Source organism: Moschus berezovskii, chromosome 16, assembly GCF_049115385.1.
Source record: "Moschus berezovskii isolate FMDL1 chromosome 16, NW_MosBer_1.0, whole genome shotgun sequence".
Classification (NCBI taxonomy): domain Eukaryota; kingdom Metazoa; phylum Chordata; class Mammalia; order Artiodactyla; family Moschidae; genus Moschus; species Moschus berezovskii.
Window position 1 is genome coordinate 36,369,637 of NC_142475.1, and position 24,331 is coordinate 36,393,967.

Below are 24,331 nucleotides of genomic sequence, written 5' to 3' on the forward strand. Positions count from 1 at the left end.
CAGTACCCTTGAAATACATGGGCAAAAGTTGCTGAAAAAGAGAAAATTGACTTTTATAGAGCACTGAAGAAATGTCTGCCAAGAACCAGGGCTAGATACTGAAATAAATTGCATCCATATTTAATCTTTACAACAATCTCAAGGGGCAAGTGTTAATATCCCTGTTTTACAGATGTTATACAGATGTTGTAGAGAGGATATATTTTTCTTTCCCCAGACTGTGTATTTTCTTTGTGGAATGCACACAGTAAATGAGAGCAAGACCTTAAAGCCAAATCAAGCTTGGTAAGAAGCTTAGCTCAGCTACTCACTGACGTGTGTGATTTGGGGTTATGAAACTTCTCTGAGATTCATCTGTAAAATGCAGATAGTACATACAACCTCTATCAAGGGGTAATTGTATTAAATAAGGCAATATGTATAAAGCCCACTATAGAATCACTGTAAGCAGTTAATAAATGTTAGTTATTACTATTACTGTTGTTGCACTATTAATATGAGTTTCAGTAGAGTCAACTGAAGTGAAAGAACCTTTATTCAACTTTAGCCTGACCGTCAGTGTCTGCTTTAAAATGAGAAATATCCTCTTTAAAATGGGAAAGCTTTGGAGGTCAATTACACAGGTAATTGAATCATTTTAAACAACTCCACTGGGCAGAACCTGTCCAAAATAATCATTGTTTCAATAAAACAGTTGATAGGACTATTTTAAATAAAACAGTAAAAAATATTACTTCCTGACAGGAGTATTACCTATAGGCTTATAGGAATAGGCAGCCTGTGAACTGCAGGTAGAAATTGTATGCAGCAAGCATTTCCTCTGAAGCTAAAGGATATGACCTTAGAAAGGACAATGCAGCCAAACTTATTGAGACTTTATCATCATTTGCTGATTGCACTTCAGATGTCCAAAATCCCTTGGGGAAGAAATCTTCACACATAATATTTTTATTTTAGAAACTATGATAAACTCTGTTTTATCCAGAATGATCAGTAAATTGAGAGTGCTAGTTATAATCACATAATATTTGTCAAATATCCTGTTAATTAAAAGCTAGAATAGTCAAATCAAATATTATACTGTCAGTAGTAAATATAGCATTCAACTTTCAGCAAGTAAAATGCTTTCTTTGACTGTTCTGAAACTGCTTTAGAATCTTAGCATGTCCCAGTGTTATCATTAGAAAGCTTAACTGTTATGATAACATAAATTTCAGTGTAAAATAAGGAAGATTTTCTTACACTGAGCAGTTCCAAGATGAGATGGGTAGCACTAGAATTTTGAGGATTCCCTTTGCAGGGAGATTTAAACAAAGGCTGCAGGACTGCTTGCCTGGAAGGTTGCAAACCAGATGTTGATATGGAGCAAGGAGTTCCCGAATTGATGTTTCCCACAGCTGATTATCTTCATTTTCTAGGACTGTGATAACAAAGTACTGCCAATTGGGCGGCTTAAACAACAACAGTTTATTTTGTCCAATTCCAGATGGAGGTATCATCAGAGTTGATTTCTCCTGAGGTCTCTTTTGCTTGTAGGTGGCTGTCTTCTCCTGTGTCTTCACATGGTCTCCCCACTGTATGTTTGTGTCCTGATTGTCCTGATCTCTTTTCATAAGAACATCAGTCGTATTGAATAAGAGGTCACCCTAATGGCCTCATTTCACTTCAAAACCCCTTTAAAAACCCTGTCTCCACATACAGTCATCTTCTGAGGTACTGTTTGGTTGGTTGGTTTAGTTGCTAAGTCATGTCTGACTCTCGCTACCCCAAGGACTATAGCCTGCCAGGCTTCTCTGCCCATGGGATTCTCCAGGCAAGAATACTGGAGTGGGTTGCCATTTGTAGTGATGATTTCAATAACTGAATTTGCGGGATACACAATTCAGTCCCTAACAGTGATTTTGTAGGAAAATCACTTGGGGACCTCGTTAAGGATTCTGAATTTCTTAGAACCACTCTTGAAGACTGGAAGGTCAAGGAAACTGCATTTTTAGCAAGGATCCAATAGGCATTGGTTTGGTGTTTTTTTGAGTTTTGTAAGTAGCATCAGACATATCTCAAGCTTGCTCAACTGAAATAGAGAACTCCTTAGCTTACACAACTGAACATTTCAAGACTAAAGTTTCTTTCCCTAGATCAAGAATCTAAATGACACTATAGTATGAATAATGCTTTAGCAGCCTGACTTTTTTTTCTACATTTCTGCCATCTGTTTTCTCAGCGTCACCTCTGTTTCTCAGTTCCCCGGTGGTTGGAAGATGGCTTGACCAAGCCCCTGTGTCTTCAGAGGTTCATGTTTAGCAGAGTTGAAGGTTGATCTGGTTAACTTTTTACAATACAATACCTAATACAAAAGATACAAAGTATATAATTATACAAGCATAATTCAAAGTTTAATTTGTAATAGATTCTTAATGCTGATAGTGTTGACTTAGTGCTTATGCATTAGCCTGTATGCTGACTGCATCATATGTGTATTTATATTCACATTAGGCACAGTGATTCTCACCATTATACAGATAGGAAAACAGAATCTCCCAGAGGCTATCTCTTGCCCAAGGTGTCGGAGTGAATAAAAGGGACAGAGCTGGAATTCACATTTTAACACTGTGGTTTTCAAATTCTCACTTCTAAATGTCATATTTTGCTGCCTCATTAACGTGCTAACTATGGGTGTTAGCACTTTTTTTTCTAAAATTGATTAATTTTCATTAAACGTTTTCCTTATACTTTTTCCTTTTAATTTTACTGAGTCATCACTGACAAACAGCTCTGTGTAAGTTTAATGTCTCTAGCATTGTGACTTGACTGACTTTTATTGTGAAAAATTAATCACCATAAGTTTTACCATCCATCAGCTCACATAGATACAAGGAAAGTGTTTTATTGGTGAAGAGAACTTTTGGAATTGATTCTCTTGGCGGTTTCCAAACTTACCACCCAGTAGGGTGACTTAGCATCAGTAAGTGTTACTTTAGATCCTGGAGTTAGCTCTCTCCATCAGAGCTGTACTACCTAAAATGTCAAAAGTTTTGATGATAAAAGAAAAACATATTCTTTACCTTAATCATTCTGATGTACTAGAAAGACCATTTGTCGGCCTGTCATTTACAAAGTTGTCATCCAAACTCAGTATACGACGGTCACTGTATCTCTTAGCCCTGGCCACGGGAATCTTTATAAGGTGATGACTTCTTAATTCAATTTAATATAGGCAAGTGGAAAAAAAGTAGTCCAGAAATGCTTCTTAACTTCCCTACTGAAGCTGTGAGTCCCACCTGATGACTACCAGCTTGAGAAAATAACCAACTTGCAGACTGCAAAGAAAAAAATAAAACAAACAGCATTCACTGTGAGTTATCCTTATTCAGCTAAGTACGTTTATTTCACTATTGGACTGTAGCAAAGGTGTTGGTAGGTCTTTCCCTGGAATGTGGGCAAGATGCCTGTGTCCTGTTGCTGAGAAAATGCATATAAATGCCCAAGCCTGTTTAGTGGTCTTTACCAAAAATAGCTTGGCCTTTTGACTCACCCAGGCTGCCGGTAAACTGTTTTTTTTTTCCCCTCTCCACAGATACACTAAATCTAGTAACATCACGTCAGTGCATTCCAAATTGGAGGCAACTTTGACTTTGTTTTAGTTTGGGAATCCTTATTATTGGTTCATAAGTTGGATCAGAGAACACTGGGACAAGAAGGATCTGGCAGATATTCAGTCTTCAGCCCAGTCTCGTAGATTTATAGATAAGAAGCAGAAGTCCAGAAAGGTTAAGTGACCCACACAAGCACACATTGCTGGTAAGTGGGAGACCCAAAATAACTCTGGGCTGCTAATGCATGAAGCAGTCTGTTTTCTGCCAGGGTCTCAGCCGAAGATTTCATGGGTGGGTTGTGCCAGGTCCCCCTCAAGAGCAGTTTGGGGGAGTGATGGCAAGATGTGAGTCTTGGCTGCCCTTGTATTTACAGAATTTTCATTTGGACATGTGCTGCTTTAGCAAGAAGGATTTTGAGAATCAAATAATACAAAAACCAGGACAGCAAATAGATATTTTGATGCTCAAACTTGACCATGGGTGGCTTTTTAACAGGGCCTTTAGGGAAAGCTAGTTTGCATTAGCAAGCTTCTCTGAGATCTTTCAGTGCCACTCAGTCATTCCTGTGGCTCAGGTGTTTAAGCCTCACACCTTCCCAGATGGTCCAAGTGCACTGTTTTGCACACAGAAAGGATCCCAACAGTCTGCTCTTCACCCAACGATCAAAACCTCTGTGTTTCTCTGTATGCTTTGACAGCTGGGCCAAAGTTTCATTTTCATATAGATTTTTTCCTTTCTCTCTCGGATCTTCCTCTCATCTGCTTGAATTTCAGGATAGGTTTTTGTTGTGTTTTGTTTTCCACTGAAAAGGATATACATTACTTTTATTTTAATTCAATCTGATAGACCTGTCTGTAACGTGAAGTTGAAATTTGCAGTTACAAGATGAAATCTGATCACACTAAAGAAGGGCTTCCCTGGTGGCTCAGCAAAGATTCTGCATGCAGTGCAGGAGACCCAGGTTCAATCTCTAGATCAGGAAGATCCCTTAGAGAAGGAAATGGCAACCCACTCCAGGATTCTTGCCTGGAAAATCCCATGGACGGAGGAGCCTGGAGGGCTCTAGTCCATGGGGTCACAAAAGTCGGACTCAAATTAGTGACGAAACCACCACCACTAGCGAAGAAGGCAAGTATGCCTTTGCTGAGTAGCTATTAAATTTCTCTTTCAACAAATATCCAGAATATAATAAAACCTGAATAATAACTATTTCAGTTTAAAAGGAAGTAAATAGGGCACAGATCATGGAGCAGCACTTACTGTGTATGCCAGTTTTGCAAGTAAGGAAAGCGATCCTCAGAAAATAAGGAACGTGGGTCAGGTACAAAGCTAGGAAGTGAAAAAATAAGAATTTAGACCTATATTTATATCTGAGCCTCAGTAGGGGTCTTGTTCTTTCCATTTTGCCAGGCAGTCAGTCTCTATAACCATTTGACTGTCAAACTGTTTGACTTTTTGATGGGAATATTAAAATCTGTTGTAAAGTGTTTTAATATTCATTATGTCCTTTGCTTTTTCTAAAGCCTTGAAAGGAAACTAGATGTTACTTTACCCATTTGAAAAGAAAGATACCTGAAGGTATGTTGCTGTTTCTTTTTTTTTTTTTTATTGGCACTAGCAAAATAGAAAGACCCTGAATTCATCTTCTCTCAGGAGCGCACCCAGATCACAACTATCTGCAGAATAACCATCTCAGAAAAAAAGCAAAACCTACTAGAAAAGATCTACAACTGAAGACATACAGAAAGAACCCGAATGAGATGAGGTTTCCCACCATCCCTGTACTGAGATGCAATTGACAAATAAAATTGTACAATATTGAAAAATTAAATTAAATTAAAAAAAGATACCTGAGCTTCAGAGAAGTTAGTTGACTTACCCAAAGTTGACTGCCCAGAAGCAACTAATATGGGACTCAAATCAAAGTCTTGTAAGTCTAAAGCAAAGTGAACAGTGAAAAGCATTGGCAAAGTGGGCTCAAGAGACCCAGGCTCAAGTTCAAACTATTCATTCCACTTATTTGAAGTATATCCTGGACAGATTACTTATATCTGTGATATTCAGTTTCTAGCTGTCCGCTAAGTGGGACTAAAATAACACCCTGTGGCTGGATTGTTATGAAATAAATCTGAAATGTCTTTTCTGACTAAAAAGTAATTTATATGTGCTATGAGTAAAACCATTTTAAAAGTTATAACTTTTACAACTTAAGAGTTCAAACTTTAAAACAATATTAAAAGTTAAGAGACTATACCCTAATACAAAATAAAAAGATATTTTAAAAGTTAATAGATCCATTTATGATGTGAATGTGGAAATTCTCTTTTGCTCATAAAGGTTATTTAATCAGTTTGGTCCTCACAAGAAGATGTTCATTTAAGTATTTTGGCCATTTTCTCTTCTAACTTGATAATCTATAAGATAATTAGAAATACTCAGCGTCTTTTACTTCCAGGATATCTGTGTAAGCTATAATTACGAAAATACATCTTAAGCAGATTTCTAGATTCTGAAAAGTAATACAGTTCATATCCTAGTCCTTTTTCTTCTTTGCTTTCTAGTAATTAGGGGCTATTTGAGGGAGAAAAACCGTGATGTGGATGAGTAAAAGATGACATTTTTGAAAGGCTAATGGAGGCAGATTTTCAAAGGAGTCTCTGTATATAATACATGAGATTATGTTCATTTATCAGCAAAAATCTCATTGAGGGAATCAAAGCAATACTTGTCTAAGAGTTCATTTCTTCTTCAAATTAAACACTATCAAAATTTTCTTAAGCTTTTACTTTTAAAATGACATTTTCAGTAGGCTGAGGAATATAAACATTCTAATACCTTTCACACAGCTTTTTTCCTGCATTGTAATTGACAATTTTTGAAAACAAGGTGAATGCATTCAAAACAAAGAACAAAACAAGGGTACACATTTGATTTTAATTACTCTCTGCAGCACTTGGTAATAAAATGCCCCGTTGGAACTGGTCTTCCCTCTTCCTGTTGGGCTACATCTTTAACCCAAATGAACCAGTGGTTTTTGTGGGAAACAAATGCTTATTAAGCACCCATAATGTGTTAGGCACTAATCCTCATGATGATGCTGTGAGTATTAGGGTCCTCGGTTTTAGTTGAGAAAATACACTCAAAAGTTTTTTTTTTTTTTCTTCAAATGCCAGGGCAAGGTGATTAAGACCCACGTCTGAGTGATTCTGAACCTGCTGTCTACTCTAGGCTTTGTAAGGAAATCTCTCTATAGGCTCTGCTTTTGTCATACCCCTTGCTCCTTCACTGGTCATGCTTTATAACTGGTGAGTGTCTGGGTGTCTTCTGCCTTATGAAAACTCTCAAGTGTTAATGTACCAGGTTTCATGGTTTGTAAAGTTATATACAGTAGACTAAAGTACAGATAAGTGCAGCTTCTCAGTCAAGGGGTATTAAGGAAATCTTTTAGATGGCAATAAAATAGAGGTGTTGGTGTTAACAAGTGAAAAACAACCTGTTCTATTTCATATAATAAAATCAGTTTACCACAATATCTACCAAGGCAAAGCACTGAGGACTAGTACTGGAGTGTTCAGCAGACTAGCCATCAAGAACTGTGTTTTTCCAGGTATGAATTTACCAGTTATAAACCGTGGGAGTCAATTAACCTCTAACCTCACTATTTTCAACGATAAGATAAAAATTATAGTCTTCTTGCCACCTCACAAGATTGATTTAAAGATAAAATGAGACATTGTAGGTAAAAATTGTTTGCATCCCTATAAAACTGTGAGAATTTAAAAGGAATCAGTTATGTATTCCTTTTGCTTATATTCCCCAAAAGGAGTAAATATTCCTATTATTCCCATTGTGGATAGACTTAAACCCCATGTATGTATTTAATAACTAACACCTACCCTAAGTGTCTGTTCAGTTGACTCCATTCTTATATAAGATAGAGGGGACAGATTGCTTTTGGTCCTGTGTGGAGGAGCCATGAAACCATCACCTTGGCTGAAAAAAAAAGATTAATTAAATATGAAAGCTCATGAATAGAAGTTCATGAAATGCCAAGTGATTGTGATATTCTTGTAAATATGATCTTGAGATGAAAATTTAAGAACTTGGTTTTGTTTGGCTTAATTGTGTTTTCTAAATAATAGCCCATCCCTGATATAACTAATATGTATTGTTGTGTTCGAATTTATTGAGTGCTTCCTGTTTGTCAGGCACTAGGTTAAGTGCTTTGAGTACATTATCATTTAATTTTCATAAGAACTCCAGACATTAAGTAATGTTACCAATTGAGGCATAAATGCATTAAGTAATTTTCCCAAGGTTACACAGTAAGACATACACAAGATACATACAAGATTATAAAAATGATTGCCTTTTGCCGTTCATTTGTTTATTCATCGAGATTAGTTGCAGTACTTTGTATGAGGAAAATCGGGATTTAGATGACATTTGAAGCCATGGGAATAGTTAAAATCACCTCAGGACGTGTGTTCTAGACAACAGACAAAGGCTGAGGGCAGAGCCCTAGGGGTTTCCTATACTTATAGATCTGAAAAAAGAGAAGGAGCCAGTAAAGGAAATTGAGAAAGAATGTCCCAAGAAGGGAGATAAAACACTGTATAAATATGGTCTCAAAAACCTTGAAAATGAAGTTAAGAGATAAGATTAGCCAGATTTGTTGACTCCTACAGAGATGTTGAAAAAGGGGGAACAGGAAATTTGCCATTGACTTTGGGAAGATGTAAGATGTTGGTGACCCTGAAAAAAATTATTTCAGTTAATGGCTGTTCAGTTACAGTCAGACTAAGAACAAATAGAATGTGAGGAGGGGGAAGCAATGAGTACAGAGGGTTCTTTAAAATGGAGCAGATACCAAAATGAAAACTGAAAAGAATTATGGGGTTTTTGTAAAAGATGAGAGTATTAAGGCGTGAAAGTGAGTTAGTTGCTCAGTTGTGTCCAACTCTTTGTGACCCCATGGACTGTAACCCACTAGGCTCCTCTGCCTGTCCATGGAATTCTCCAGGCCAGAATATTGGAGTGGATTGCCATTTCATTCTCCAGAGGAACTTCCCAATCCAGGGATCGAACTCAGGTCTCCTACATTATAGGCAGATTCTTTACCATCTGAGCCACCGGGAAAGCCCATGAGCTACCAGGAAGTTTGTGGGCAAATGTGAATGACCCTGTGGTGAGGAAGAAAACGATGTGCAGTAAAGAAAGGGAATATTGTGGCTTCCAGAGCACCTGTGGAGGGGAAGGTCTTCTACGGGAGCAGGATACCTAATCCATTGAAACAGGAAGAAGACAGTGGCAAGAAGAGGCAAACGGAAGGAAGTGCTAGCATCAGAGAAAAGAAGATGAAGTTGTTTCTTTCCTGATTGTTTTGGGGGAAATTTTCCTGCAATGTTTTCAGCTGAGAATGAGATAGGAGGAAAGGGTGGCTATCAGAAAAGGGTGGTAGAGTGAAGAATGGGGAAGTAATTTTTCTGGAGAAGTGTGGTAGGATTATCAAGCATTGCAGAGTTCATAAATTAAAATGAGGTCTATCAACATACCTGTGTCCTTTCTTCCAGCAACATATAGCCTCTTAGGTGCAAGCACAGAGCACTAGGATAGCTGAGTTTAATCAAGCTTGAGTTTCACTCTGCAAAAAATGGCAGAGTAAGATAAAGAGGAGGGAAAAGTGATTTAAAAGTGATTGCAAGGAAGTGAAAGCACTTCTGAAGATGAGATCTAAGCAGGGAAAGGAGGACAATACAGAAGAGGCTGATGGATGTTTTTAAAAGTGATAGGGGAGGGACTTCCCCAGCAGCCTAGGGGTTAAGACTCTGCCTTCAAATGTGGTTGGGCAGGCGTGCGGGGCACAGGTTCAATCTCTGATTGGGGAACTAAGGTCCCACATGCCCAAGGGTGCAGCTGAAAAAACTTTAAAAAGAGAAGTAGTAATGGAGATCTGGTTCATTGTGTATATTAAGAGTAAGTGGATTGGAATCATAGGACGTTTCCAAAATGGCCCAGTTATTTGGCAGAAAAGATGTTCGTATGAATGTAGTTGAGACGGGGTATAGACCTCTGTGATGCATAGAGAGAAATGTTGAGGCTGTTAAGAATGATTGCAGGAAATGTGATGGAGAGGAAGATAGTGCGCTTGGTGGGGAAGCCAATCATGAATGCAAAACCTTTCATGAGTGCAGAGGGAGTGATGGAGACCATGACAAGTTCACACGAAATTCACGTGTGTGAATTCACACCGGATACGAGATGTTAACAAAAGAGTGCAAGAGTCGTGGCCTACAGATCATTGTGATGATGGGGAGAGCCCCGCTCTTCCTGTCAACCCTGAGCCTGAGTGAATATGGGAGAATAAAAAGCTTCCGTGTGAGTGAAGCACAGGGGTATAAAGTTTCCTAGGGGATACTCTTTAGTCAGAATGTATAGGATGCATTCGGTGATGGAGTTGAGGCTTTTAATAATTAGTATCATAGTAGAAAAGTTTGGACAGGAAATTAGGAGTAGGACATTGAAAGGAAAGCACAAATTTTGATAAGAGTACAGTAAAGGAAATAAAACAGCTGGTATTTTGCCTGGTGATCAGGCAAATGGTATCCTGAAACAAGGTTGGCTACATTTTGCCTAGAGGCTAAATCCCAGCAATGCCTTTGTAGATTGAAGAGGGGAGAGGAAGGAGAGGGAAAAGTGACTCTAATGGTTTAGATACTGCCTTGAGAGAAAGCCCTGCTCTGGCCAAATGAAACAGTTGCAAGGAGATCAAATATTGTAGTGATCCAAAGCAATGGACCAAATGCCATGTAGTGACACAGCATCAAGAGTGATGCAGGAACTACTGTAAGCTTATAAAAGTGTTAGTCGCTCAGTCCTGTCTGACTGTTTTTGATTCCATGGACTATAGTCCACCAGGCTCCTCTGTTCATGGAATTCTTCAGGCAAGAATACTGGAGTGGGTAACTATTCCCTTCAACAGAGGATCTTCCCACCCCAAGTGTTGAGCCCAGGTCTCCTATACTGAAGGCAGTTTCTTTACCATCTGAACCACCAGGGAAGCCCTATAAATGGGTGCTCAAAAATTATTTGTTAACTGAACTAGTGTTCCTTGATAAGTAAAGCTTGCAAGACCTATTGATTCTTTGAATTCTTTCCACCCTAAACCTGGTTGGAATGCCTGGTGGCTCAGATGGTAATCCATCTGCCTGCAATGAGGGAGACCTGAGTTCGATCCCTGGGTCAGGAAGATCCCCTAGAGAAGGAAATGGCAACTCACTCCAGTACTCTTGCCTAGGAAATTCCATGGATGGAGGAGCCTGGTGGGCTACAGTCCATGGGATCACAAAGAGTCACATTCACTTTCTATTCACTTTTATGGAGCCTGAACCAGTAATTCTTTCAGTAAAATTGTTTATTTAATATTATATTGTTTTGTTTCCAAATTTAAAGTAGGAAGTGGAGATAACCACTTACAGTATTTAAAAATGGAAACTTGGAATCATTACAACTCCTCTATAGTTTTAGCATTCATAATTTATAGTTTATGACACCAAAGCTTGACCATTTGTGTTTTTGCAGAGGTAAAGATCAAAACCATATTGAATTTGACAATCACTTTCATTCTAAAAGTTTTCTTTTCATGCTCACAAATATAAGCTTAGTTCTATTACTCTGTGCCTTACAGAGCAAGGATCAATGAATAATGAAATTGATCTTAGAGTCTGATGCTGGGAGGGAATGGGGGTGGGAGGAGACGGGGACGACACAGAATGAGATGGATGGATGGCATCACCGACTCGATGGACATGAGTTTGAGTGAACTCTGGGAGTTGGTGATGGACAGGGAGGCCTGGCGTGCTGTGATTCATGGGGTCGCAAAGAGTCGGACACGACTGAGCGACTGAACTGAACTGAACTGAATATAGGTAACTTGGGAAAAAGTAAGTCTAGTTAGAGTCCCACTTCATAAATATCAATATTCAATTATATATTTGATATGATTGTATGAATGTGCCTGTATATGCTTTTTAGTGTATATATTCATAAAGTTTTAGTACTTTTTATTAAGTATATTCTTTAAATTGATGAATTTCATTAATTTAATAGAAAAATCTGTAAATATATTAATAAAACATTGCTAGCCTGTTTCTTGAAATAGTTGTATCATAATAATACAACTTAAACATTTCCTAATGAAATACCTAAAAACATTTGGTTATTAAAAGATACGTTTCAGAATTCCCTGGTGGCCCAAGTTTAGGACTCTGAACTTTAACTGCCGAGGGCCTGGGTTCAATCCCTGGTCAGGGAACTAAGATCCCTCAAGCCACATAGCACGGCCCCCCAAAAATATATATTTCATGTTACTAGAAGAAACTTTTAAAATTTTATTTTTATTGAAGATTTTTTATGTGGACCTTTTTAAGTCTTTATTTATTACAATATTGCTTGTGTTTTATTTTTTTGGCCTCAAGGCATGTGGGATCTTAGCATTAAGATATTAAATATTCAGTTCAGTTCAGTTCAGTTCAGTTGCTCAGTCGTGTCCGACTCTTTGCGACCCCATGAATCACAGCACGCCAGGCCTCCCTGTCCATCACCAACTCCCGGAATTCACTCAAATTCATGTCCATCGAGTTGGTGATGCCATCCATCCATCTCATTCTTTGTCGTCCCCGTCTCCTCCCACCCCCATTCCCTCCCAGCATCAGAGTCTTTTCTAGTGAGTCAACTCATCGCATGAGGTGGCCAAAGTATTGGAGTTTCAGCTTTAGCATCAGTCCTTCCAATGAACACCCAGGATTGATCTCCTGTAGAATGGACTGGTTGGATCTCCTTGCAGTCCAAGGGGCTCTCAAGAGTCTTCTCCAGCACCACAGTTCAAAAGCATATTATTTGTGCTCAAAAGGAACTGAACAACCACGGTTAGGGGCTGACACCCAAATGCTCAAAATACTTAACCAATAACTTAATGGACCAGAATAAATGGGATCATGTAGACCAAATTTTCTGGATGATGGCATTTTATTTACAAGGCTTGAATGTTCTGTTCCAGTGACCAAATGCCTTCAAGTCTCTTCAAGTTCTTATCTAGTTAATTACATTGCTTCACAAAGGAATCTCATTAAAAGGGCTGGTAAGGTTTACCCAGAATAGTTAGAAAGGGAATCCAATAGTATTGGGGGAAAGGTTTGTGGAAATTGTTGCCCAAAAAGAATTACCTGGCTAGTATCAGAAAGTAAAGCCAGAAATAAATGAATGGTTTTAGATTATTGAGAGAGAGAAGAGACTGAGAAACTGGAAACTTTAATGATGTTAAAGAAAGTACTTTATTGGAATTAGAGAAAATTAGAAAGTTGTAGTTGGAGAGAGAATTCAAGCAAAGGGATTTGAATCAGCTTTGAGGAACTGTCTCAAAACAATGGGGATCCAGATGAGTGACATGAATCACTAAAGATATCTTTGAACATCATTTCAAAACCCTGGACTTTGAAACCCTCTAAATCTGGCTTTAATTCCCTACTCTTCCACTTAGTAACTGAGTAACTTTGGATGAGTTAGGGCAGGAAAGTTCTTTCCATAATCATATGTGATTTAATTTTCTCTTCATCAACTTAGTTCCAATTGAACTTACACTTTGCAAAGAGAAATATTCTTGCTACTACAAAGAGAATATCATTACTATTTTAGTGACTGAAATGTATAGATAAACATTCAGGAAAGCTCTTTGTGTGACCAGTTGCAATGGAAAGAAGTCAAAGTCTTTACCAGATTGTGTTTTTCAACTACTTGTAAATAAGTTGTGCATGAATACTCAGTCATGTCCGACTCTTTGTGATCCCATGGAGTGTAGCTCACCAGGCTCCTCTATTCATGGATTTTAACAAGCAAGAATACTAGAGTAGGTTGCCATATCCTACTCCAGGGAATCTTCCTGACCCAGGGATCAAACCTGCATCTCCTGCAATGCAAGCAGATTCTTTACCTGCTGGAAACTGTGCTTGATAAGAGAGCTGTGTTTCAGTGTGATGTGAGAATTCAAAGTCAGGAACCACATAAATGTAAATCGTGTGCAGAATAAATTATACTCTATATCAGGTTCTAGTTCAGTGGTTTTAATACTTCTCTGAAATACTTGGTTGGGTCCCAAATGGCACAATTATTTCCAAAAAGTAAGAAGTATTTCTCTTTTTGATAGAGTCTCATATCATTGTCCCAAAATGATTTCAGCATAAACAGAATGAGTATGTGATCGGCATCCCTGAGCACAGGACGAATTAACTGGATGTCCTTTTTAGGATGCTTGGAAAACAGGATGATATCATTTAGAGGGATCTGGATTTTTATCTTCTCTTTTCTAGTTTGATCTTGGTTGTGCCACTTAACCCATATCCTTACCTAAAACTGAGATGATAATACCAAGCAAGTTACGCAGGTTCTCTACCTTTTTTACATTGTGGTACACATTAAAAATTGTAACATTGCCTAGCACACTAAGACAAATGGATGAGGCCAGAGAATACTAACTTGGGGTTTCCCAACTGTGGTAAGCTGTCTAGCCTCCTTGAAGGGATCAGTATCTTACCATATTTACAACTAGGAGGAATGGGTAGCTTATCATATTTATAACTAGGAGGACTGGATAATATAGATATCAACACTTCTGAGAATGAAATCGGGCACATTAATAATAACACCTGGATTGGTTCCCTAGGCAGAAAATGAAGTGTGTGTGTGTCTGTTAGTCACTCAGTCGTGTCCGACTTTTTCTGACTCCATGGACTGTAGCCCACCAGGCTCCTATGTCCATGGGATTCTCTAGGCAATAATACTGGAGTGGGTTGCCATGCCCTTCTCCAGGGGATCTTCCTGACCCAGGGATTTAACCCAGGTCTTCCGCATTGCAGGCAGATTCTTTACCGTTTGAGCTACCCGGAAGGAGGGCACTGAAATATTATTGGGTGATTGAAATATTACTGAAATGTGAAACTGAAATATTACTGGGAAAACCAGAACATTTGTTCAACCAAACCATAACCCATCACAGCAAGCAGCCTACTTTTAGGGAAGTTCTAGACTCAAATGATAGCTGATATATTAAGCACTCAAAAGTGGTTAGCTGTTGTTGTTATTTACAGGAAAACTAAGTGTGGAGAACTTTTCTGATCCTTAGGGAAATAGTTTCTTCCAAATGAAGTACTGGTTCAGCATTGATATCCACCATCTATTCTAGCAACTTCAACTATATGATCAAGGAAAACAAGAGTAAAAATCCCAAGAATCCTCTTCATATATCACCTTTCCTAGTATCACAGACTGAAGTTGCTTCAGCTTCAGTCTTCTCCCTTTTCCTTTACAGTTGACAAGAATTATCCTTGAGAGAACTACAGGAATGAATAGCAATCTCTCTGAGACTGAAGTTTTTATTCTGAGCATACTATCTATAGGCTATTCATTCCCCACCTGACTCAGCCCAGGGTCTCCCACTTGAACTCCATACTGATATTGCCAATTATCTTCTGAATGTATAAATCTAAATTTCTAACCCATTCTTCAAACTCTACATATCTAAAGTGAGCTGTATATATCCAGTGCTTCACCCACACCAACCAACTTTTCCCTAGTCTATGCTTCTAACTTGTATATAGCACCATTAATGGACCCCTCTCTTTTTACTTAATTATTTTTTATTAAATATTTCAAAAATAATGGGTCCCTCTCTCAGTGGAACCAGTCAGCTTGATGCTGATTGATTGCATCAAACCTCTTCCATCCTGGAGGGAGAGATGATTTATTTTTCCCGGAATTATCGTATATAAGGATATGGGTTTGCCTTTTCTGCCTTCAGTGCTACAACTAGTACCACAATTAAAGGCTTACAAAATGCTTAAAATACCATCATAACTGTGGGATCTGCTTAACTTATTTTAGATTCAATCATCAAGACGCCTACTAGAATAGTGGAAATGTTTAACTCAACTAATGTGCCAGCTCAGTGATATTGCCCTCAGGGTTTCAGCATTATCGTCAGAATAGAGTAAATATATTGAGTCAAGGATCAAGAGATGCTGCTGGGTCCGCAACAGGTAAAATACATGAATCCAAGAAGCAATAGATTTACATAAAATAGGCACTGTTTTTTGAAATTCACATGTAAAATTTGTGCTCGGACTCTGATGGACTTGAGGAACTATTTTCCTAAAGGATTTACCGCCAAAGGAAAAAGGAAGAGTTCTACTCTTTGTGAAGCTAGAGTGACCTTTTAGACACGCTAGAATCTTCATGCTAGTGAACTAGCAAGTGAGAAAATGATTATAGCACGGGTGTGGGTAATGGATCGTGGTTTCCATGAGGAGCTAGCATTGTTACTATACAAAGGAGGTAAGCTGGAGCACTTATTAACTGGAATATTTACTTGGGGTTCTGTACCCACTGATTATGATGAATGGGCCAGTGTATGTCATGTCAGGCCATGACCTGACAAAGGCACGAGTCCTAAGTCCTCAGGAGTGAAGGTCTAGACCATATCATTAGGCAAGCAACCCTGACTACTAGGAAAGACCACTAGACCAACCAAAAACAGGCTAAGGATGTGGAAGATATTCAATGGATAGTGTGTCAATTTTCTCAGGCTGCTATAATCAGATCCAGAGACTACGTGGATTAAACACCAGAAATGTGTTTCTCCCAGTTCTGGAAGCTGGGAAATTCAAGATCAAGGTGGTGGTCCATGTGGTTCCTGGTGAGAGCTGTCCTCCTGGCATGTAGATGGTTTCCTTCTCATTGTGTGCTCTCCTGGCCTTTCCTTGGTGCAGGTGATGAAAGAGGGGGAGAAAGCAAGCTCCTTGGTTTCTCTTAATTATAATCCTACTGGACTGGGGCCTAACCCTGTGACTTCATTTAACCTTACTTGTAGAGGCCTTATCTCCAAATACAGTCACATTGAGGGCTAGGGTTTCAGTGCATATATTTTGGGGGGATGTAAGCATTCAGCCCATAACAGATAGTATATGAGTGAGAGTGTGAATTAAAATCCTGTGCTTTGGTACCAGTTATAGCAGCAGGAACTGGAGCTAGTACCCTTAATCTACTTTTAATAACTAACTACCTTTGAAATGGAACTTTGTCCTGGATTGGGCTATTGGAAGGCCAAAGTGGATCTGAGTAATATGAGAGGTGGACAGTACTGGAAGAGGATGCTATTGGACATCTTTTGTGCACAACTTCAAATCTTCTTAAAGCAGTTATGAGACACGTAAGTTTTCAAGCCTCAGGCTCAAGTGACATGTTGCTTGTATCAGTGGCCAATTAGAAGATGCAACCTCATACTGGCTTCTCTTCCTTTTCTGTTTCACTTTCCCATGTGTTCACTGTTGCTTTGGGGAATCACTTTCTAAGTATAGAATCTTCACTCAAGAATTTGTCTTAGGGAGGACTCTTGTTAAGACAGCCAGTTTTCCCAAGATAGGTACAGCACTAAGCAAAGGAACTGATGGATGATATGGACCCAGTAAATATTTATGTAACAAATACTTGTCTCTGGACCTGCCGTGTTCTTTCTTTGGGTCTGTCTGGATCTTTGCTCAGGAATTTCTTTCTAACCCAAATGCCTCCATCAGATTTATCATCTGTAAAACTCCTGCTCATTTTTCAAATCTTAGCTTATTTGCAACTCTGCACTGTAAACTTCCTGAGTTCTTATAAGAAACATAATGCAATCTGAGCACCAAACAATTTGATCTGTGGAAATAGTGGAAGAGTACATTTCCCAGTCAGCATTGCAAGGAGCTAGGACCATGTGACTGAGTTCTTACCAGGGAAATGTGATCAGAAGTGGTAAAAGTGATTTACAACCCTAGCCACAAAACCTTATGCGTGATTTTCTATTTTCTGTTTTTGTCTATGCAGTTATAAGTGAAGGATCAAAAATGACAAAACTGTTAAGTTGGAAGCAACCTGGCTCCTAGTTTATCACTTGGGAGAGAGTTGCATAGAAGTATCATCAAACCACACTGAAATTTACTTGAGTGAAAAGTGAATTTGTGTTAAGCCCCTAGAATATTAGTCTTTATTTCTATTAATACTTTAGTACAGCCAACCACACCATCACTAATATATTCCAGACAGACATACAGAGTTCCTCTATGTTCCTACTGGACTCATATATATCTGTATTAATTAAGTAAATATCAATTGTAATAGTTTCATTTCATTTCTACCCACTTGACTGTAGCCTTTCTGGATTCCCTAGTGCTGGTACTGCCTTGTGCAGTTACTGATTGGATGGATGGAGAAGGGCATATGGGTTTACTCGGTATGGCTCTAGGAGAAAAATTCTTGGAAATTATTGGGAGATATATTTTGATTGACTGGGAAGAAAAGTTTCTGAAAATTTTAGCTCTGTAACAAAGAGTTTTTAAAAGGGCTGTATTTAGAAGGGATGAGAAATTTCTCATCAAGATAAATTTAAAGACCAGTTGTCCAAACTGTTCAGCTCACCAGTGAATTAAGTCCAGGGAAGTCAAAGGACTTGCCCAAAGCATATTTTCAGCAGAACTGGAAGTAAAATTGAATTTCTTACCTTTGATGCCAGTTTTCATTTTTTTCTTACACTAACATTCAGAGAGTTTGAGGAACTAAAAATATCAAATTTGTATTAGATCTGAGTTCAAATCCTGAAAATTGAATAATTATGTGTTTTTTGGTTAATTAGTTAATTTGGCTCAAGAAAGTTTTCTCCTTTATAAAAATGGGGTATGATATCTTCGAAGATTTTCATGAGATTATGTTAAATGCAGATCCTGATACAAGGTTGCAATTATTATGATCATTTTTATTAAATTTTAGCAATTATAAGAATTTTCTTATCAAGTCTATTATTGGCACTTTACCAGTATGGTACTAAGTTCATTTTAGCTACGTTATACGTCAGAGAGGTTTTGGTAGCTAAACTGAAACCATTAATCTTATGGGAAAATGCAGTTCAAAATGCAAACCAATGAATTCTAAGTGAATTATGGAACACAATAAATTTTTTAAACTGAAACCTCTTTGGGAAGATATTTTTATGATAATGTGACTCAAGTCAATCACAAGCAGTGTGAGGAGAAGAGGTATGGGAAAGAGTGCCTCTGGGAACTAACTGAGGAGGCTGGAAAGTCCCAGAATGCCATCCTCCTTCTTAGCTTCCGATGTTCCCAGTTTACTCTGAATTAGTATTTTTCATAATTTCCGTGAAAGTGAGTAATCTAGTAAATGTAATTCTGTAGGGTCAGGGAAGAGCTAAATTGACTGAATCATTATCAAAAGAGTAATTTTTTGTCACTGAGGTTCAGCTTGTGCTTAAGTTTTGGGTCTATGATAGCTCAGAGGGTTGCATTTGTTCAGGGAGATAATCTTTCCAGAAAACTGGATGCCTGGACAATGGTGGGTGTCTAATGGGAGGCATTAAGACAGATGTGTGTGTGATGATCTTACACAACTATATAATAAATCCTGGCTGTGTCTTTTAATATCTTTGTGATCTTGAGAAAGTTACTTCAACATTCTGAGCCTCAGTTTCTTCCTCTGAAATGCCCACCTCTGTTGAATTGTGATGGTTAAATATCTGGCACGTAATAGGTACTCGACATTTCCTCCCTCCCTGCCTTCCTCCCTTTTTTCCTTCCTTCCTTCCTAATTAAGCAAGAATGAAAAGAAGTGGCGGAAGTTTGTAAAATCTAATTAGTAAGTTCATTGAGCACTAACTTGGAATTCCTGAATACAAACACAGTGTTCCAATAGCCTCCTTAGGGTAGTGCCTTTCATACCTTGATATATGCTTCTGCCAACATTCAACCTTAAAATTCACCTTTGAGATTCATTTCAATAAAGCACAGACAAGCGAGGGAGGGAGGGGGCACCACTGGCTCAGAACCTCCCATGCAGATCCCTTCCCCCTTAAGAACAGATGTGTGGGCAGCTAGAAGGCAATGGCAAGCTACTCCAGTACTCTTGCCTAGAAAATCCCATGGACGGAGGAGCCTGGCGGGCTGCAGTCCGTAGGGTCGCTAAGGGTTGGACACGACTGAGCAACTTCACTTTTACTTTTCACTTTCACACATTGGAGAAGGAAATGGCAACCCACTCCAGTGTTCTTGCCTGGAGAATCCCAGGGACGGGGGAGCCTGGTGGGCTTCTGTCTATGGGGTCACACAGAGTCGGACACGACTGAAGTGACTTAGCAGCAGCAGCAGCAGCAGAATAAAGCCTATAGAAAGGACAGATTCAGGGGGCACAGCACAAATAGGGATCTGGCTTTGATTTCCTACTCTATTCCTTTGAGAAGCTGGGTAAATCACTTTTGATTTGCTTATCTGTGGATTAAGGATTAAACTCACTTCAAGAAGTCTGTACTTTCTCTTTCTTGATGAATGTAAAGTAGTTTAACAACTTAGAAATGAAGCAAAGAAAGCCTAGCTTTTCAGTGCTATCTTTATCAAAGTTAGTAAAAAAAAAAAAAATAAGTAACTCTAGGGCACATAGTATGTGCTAAGGAGTTATCTAATCCTCACAACTACTTTATGACATAGGCATCCTATCATTCTACCTTTTACAAAAGAAGAAACAGAGCCATAAAATGTTTAAGGAACACATCCAAGGATGGTTGTGTTGAAATCTGATTCCAAGAAATTGGCCCCCAGAGATTTTGTGCTTAACCATTATGCTCTACTGTTGAATATGGCAAGTGGGTTTAGTAACTCTTAATTAAAAGGTAACACATCTCAAGAAAATGTACTGCATTTTTTGAGAAAATTTTGTTGCATATTGTATCTGTGGTAAAGTCTTATTTGGCATGGCAGAGTGTAAAATTGGCCAAATATTTCTCAAGATGTTGGCCTTATAAAAAGAAAAGGTTTTCCTGTATTTTATAGTTATATATTCTTCTTTTGCCAAGGTAAATCCCATAGAAGAGGTGTCTTCTACATAAGGTATGAGAACCCCAGAGGTGTGCACAGAGAAATTCTTGGAAGTACAAAAAGAAATACTAGATCATTTATTTTATCTCATTTCTTTATTGTTAATTATTTTAATAAGCAATATATTATTATTACAGGAGTTCTTCTACATGATTTATAAATTCATATTATACTTATATTGGAGATTAACCCTCAATAATATCTTTTCTGTTGGAGAAGAATATTACAACAAGTTTGGAGGCCCTAAAATTTAGGAAACTAACCTTTAATGCTTTACTCCGGTGAGTCAATTTACGCTTTCACAGGATCATTTAAGTTGTCTTTCCAACAATCACTGGATTTATGAGCAATATCAAAACTACCAATATGTCTGAGGTATTCACCATAATACAAAATTTTCAGATTTCTACCATAGAATCTAATGCATACTAAACTCTCAAAGAATACTGAAGGAAGGAAGAAAGAGAAAGGGAGGGAAGAAGGAGGAAGAGAGAAAAGAGAAAGGGAAAGGTGACTTCTTTTTACATAATATTTTATCTTTACAATCACAGATTTTGTAAACAGTCTTGATCTTTTCCCTACAGCTAGGAAACTCTTTTCACAAGAAACACAGATTATTCTTGGGTTCACCCTATCACAATGTTAATCTTAAACTGAACAAATTTGGGGTTTGCTGAGAGTTTAGGTAAGCATTTGCACACCGCTGAGGATATGGAACTTAGCAGACACTCAACAAATTTCTATTTAGAGAATAAAAGTTTATCTCCTGTTTCAGTTCAGTTCAGTCACTCAGTCGTGTCCAACTCTGCGATCCCATGGACCATGGCACACCAGGCCTCACTGTCCATCACCAACTCCTGGAGCTCACTCAAACTCGTGTCCACCTAGTTGGTGATGCCATCCAACCATCTCATCCTTGTCGTCCCCTTCTCCTCCTGCCTTCAATATTTCCCAGCATCAGGGTCTTTCCCAAGGTGTCAGTTCTTCGCATCAGATGGCCAAAGTATTGGAGTTTCAGCTTCAGCATCAGTCCTTTCAATGAACACCCAGGACTGATCTCCTTTAGAATGGACTGGTTGGATCTCCTTGCAGTCCAAGGGACTCTCAAGAGTCTTCTCCAGTACCACAGTTCTTTGGTGCTCAGCCTTCTTTATGGTCCAACTCTAACATTCATACATGACTTTGACTAGACAGACCTTTGTAGGCAAAGTAATGCCCCTACTTTTTAATATGTTGTCTAGGTTGGTCATAGGTTTTCTTCCAAGGAGCAAGCGTCTTTTAATTTCATGAATGCGGTCACCATCTGCAGTGATTTTAGAGCCTGAAAAAATAAAGTCTGTCACTGATTCCATTGTTTCCCCATCTATTTGCCATGAAGTGATGGGACAAGGTGTCATGATCTTCGTTTTTTGAATGTTGAATTGTGAGCCAGGTTTTTCACTCTCCTCTTTCACCTTCATCAAGAGGCTATTTAGTTCGTCTTCACTTTCTCCATTAGAGTGGTGTCATCTGCATGTCTGAGGTTATTGATATTTCTCTGAGCAGTTTTGATTCCAGCTTGTGCTTCGTCCAGCCTGGCATTTCGCATGATGTACTCTGCATAAAAGTTAAATAAGTAGGGTGACAGTATTCAGCCTTGACGTACTCCTTTTCCTATTTGGAGCCAGTCTGTTGTTCCATGTCCGGTTCTAACTATTGCTTCTTGCCTTACATATAGATTTCTCAGGAGGCAGGTTAAGAGGTTTGGTATTCCCATTTTCTTCAGAATTTTCCACAGTTTGTTGTGATCCACACAGTCAAAGGCTGGCACAGTCAATAAAACAGAAGTAGATGTTTTTCTGGAACTCCCTTGCTTTTTTGATGATCCAGCGGATGTTGGCAATTTGGTCTCTGGTTCTTCTGCCTTCTCTAAATCCTGTTTGAATATCTGGAAGTTCTCAGTTCATGTACTGTTGAAGCCTGGCTTGGAGAATTTTGAGCATTACTTTGCTAGTGTGTGAGATGAGTATAATTGTGTGGTAGTTTGAACATTCTTTGACTTTGCCTTTCTTTAGAATTGGAATGAAAATTGACCTTTTTAGTCCTGTAACCAATGCTGAGTTTTCCAAATTTGCTGGCATTTTGAGTGCAGCACTTTCACAGCATCATCTTTTAGGATTTGAAATAGCTCAGCTGGAATTCTATCACCTCCACTAGCTTTTTTCATAGTGATGCTTCTCAAGGCCCACTTGACTTCACAGTTCAGGATGTCTGACTCAAGGTGATTGATCATACCATCATGGTTATCTGGGTCATTAAGATCTTTTCTGTATAGTTCTGTGTATTCTTTCCTCCTTAGTATCTTCTGCTTCTGTTAGGTCCATACCATTTCTATCTTTTATTTGCCCATCTTTGCATGAAATGTTCCCTTGGTTTCTCTAAATTTCTTGAAAAGGTCTCCAGTCTTTCCCATTCTATTGTTTTCCTCTATTTCTTTGCATTGTTCACTGAGGAAGGTTTTCATTTCCCTCCTTGCTGTTGTTCGGAATTTGCATTCAGATGGGTTTATCTTTCCTTATCTCCTTTGCCTTTCACTTCTCTCTTTTCTCAGTTATTTGTAAGACCTCCTCAGAAAACCATTTTGCATTTTTTCTTTCCTTTTTCTTGGGGATGGTCTTGATCACTGCCTCCTGTACAATGTTATGAACCCCGTCCATAGTTCTTCAAGCACTCTGTCTATCAGATCTAATCCCTTGAATTTATTTGTCCCTTCCATTGTATCATTGTAAGGGATTTGATTTAGGTCTTACCTGAATGGCCTAGTGGTTTTCCCTACTTTCTTCAATTTAAGTCTGAATTTTGCAATAAGGTGTTCATGATCTGAGCCAAGTCAGCTCCTGATCTTGTTTTTCCTGACTGTATAGAAATTCTCCATCTTTGGCTGCAAAGAATATAACAATCTGATTTCAGTATTGACCATCAGTGATGTCCATGTGTAGAGTTATCGCTTGTGTTGTTGGAAGAGGATGTTTACTATGACCAGTAAGATCTCTTGGCAAAACTTTGTTAGCCTTTGCCCTGGTTCATTTTGTTCTCCAAGGCCAAACTACACCTGTTACTCCAGGTATCTCTTGACTTCCTACATTTGCATTCCAGTCCCCAATAATGAAAAGAACATCTTTTTTTGGTGTTAGGTTTTAGAAGGTCTTGTAGGTATTTATAGAACTGTTCAACTTTAGCTTCTTCAGCACTAGTGGTTGGGGCATAGACTTGGATTACTGTGATATTGAATGGTTTGCCTTGGAAACAGAGATCATTTTGTCATTTTGGAGATTGCACCCAAATACTGAATTTAGGACTCGCTTTACAGATGAGGAAATGAAGACCAAAGCAAGTAAGTAACTTGCCCAGTGTCACACAATTAGTGGCAGATGCAAGATGCACACACACATAATCTGGCTTTAAAACCCTTGCTCTGAAGTTACTACACTACTACCCAGGAACTCTTCCATCTCTTCCCTCTCATATTTTAAACTTCTTTCCCCCTTTAAGGATAGCTTGGAGTTTCACTGTATTATATTTATGTTGGGCTTTGCAAGCTGAAGAGGAGGGGTAATGCCATGGGAGATTTCCCAGAGTACTAAGAAAAAATTAGTTAAAGCCAGTACCACTAGTATTATGAGGGATGTTATCATGGTAATCCACATCTTATGTTGTTTTAACACTTCACTTATCAAAGTAGTCATAAAAAATACTTTTATATTGAACATTTAATACTTCCAAAATATTTTCCGATTT

At 38.5% G+C, this 24,331-nt stretch overlaps 1 protein-coding gene and 1 long non-coding RNA gene across 8 annotated transcripts in view; one reads left to right on the forward strand and one right to left on the reverse strand.

Moving 5' to 3' along the window:
* COLEC10 (collectin subfamily member 10) overlaps positions 1–24,331 on the forward strand; it is a 529,589-nt gene that overhangs the window by 396,764 nt on the left and 108,494 nt on the right. Inside the window, exons 1-2 of one of the 7 annotated variants that reach the window (XM_088844774.1) lie at positions 3,581–3,798; positions 5,117–5,171. The exons of 5 other annotated variants lie outside the window; for them this stretch is intronic. The gene's annotated coding sequence lies outside the window, so the exon portion shown is untranslated. Of the gene's footprint in view, positions 1–3,580; positions 3,799–5,116; positions 5,172–24,331 lie in introns of those variants that run through there. One more of the 7 variants, XM_088844775.1, reaches the window with a different exon arrangement.
* Positions 2,137–5,676, reverse strand: LOC129559917 (uncharacterized). Its single transcript, XR_008686682.2, has 4 exons — positions 5,473–5,676; positions 4,854–4,922; positions 3,063–3,317; positions 2,137–2,344 (listed from the first exon to the last, which is right to left on the reverse strand). It is a non-coding gene; the product is annotated as an uncharacterized LOC129559917 (long non-coding RNA).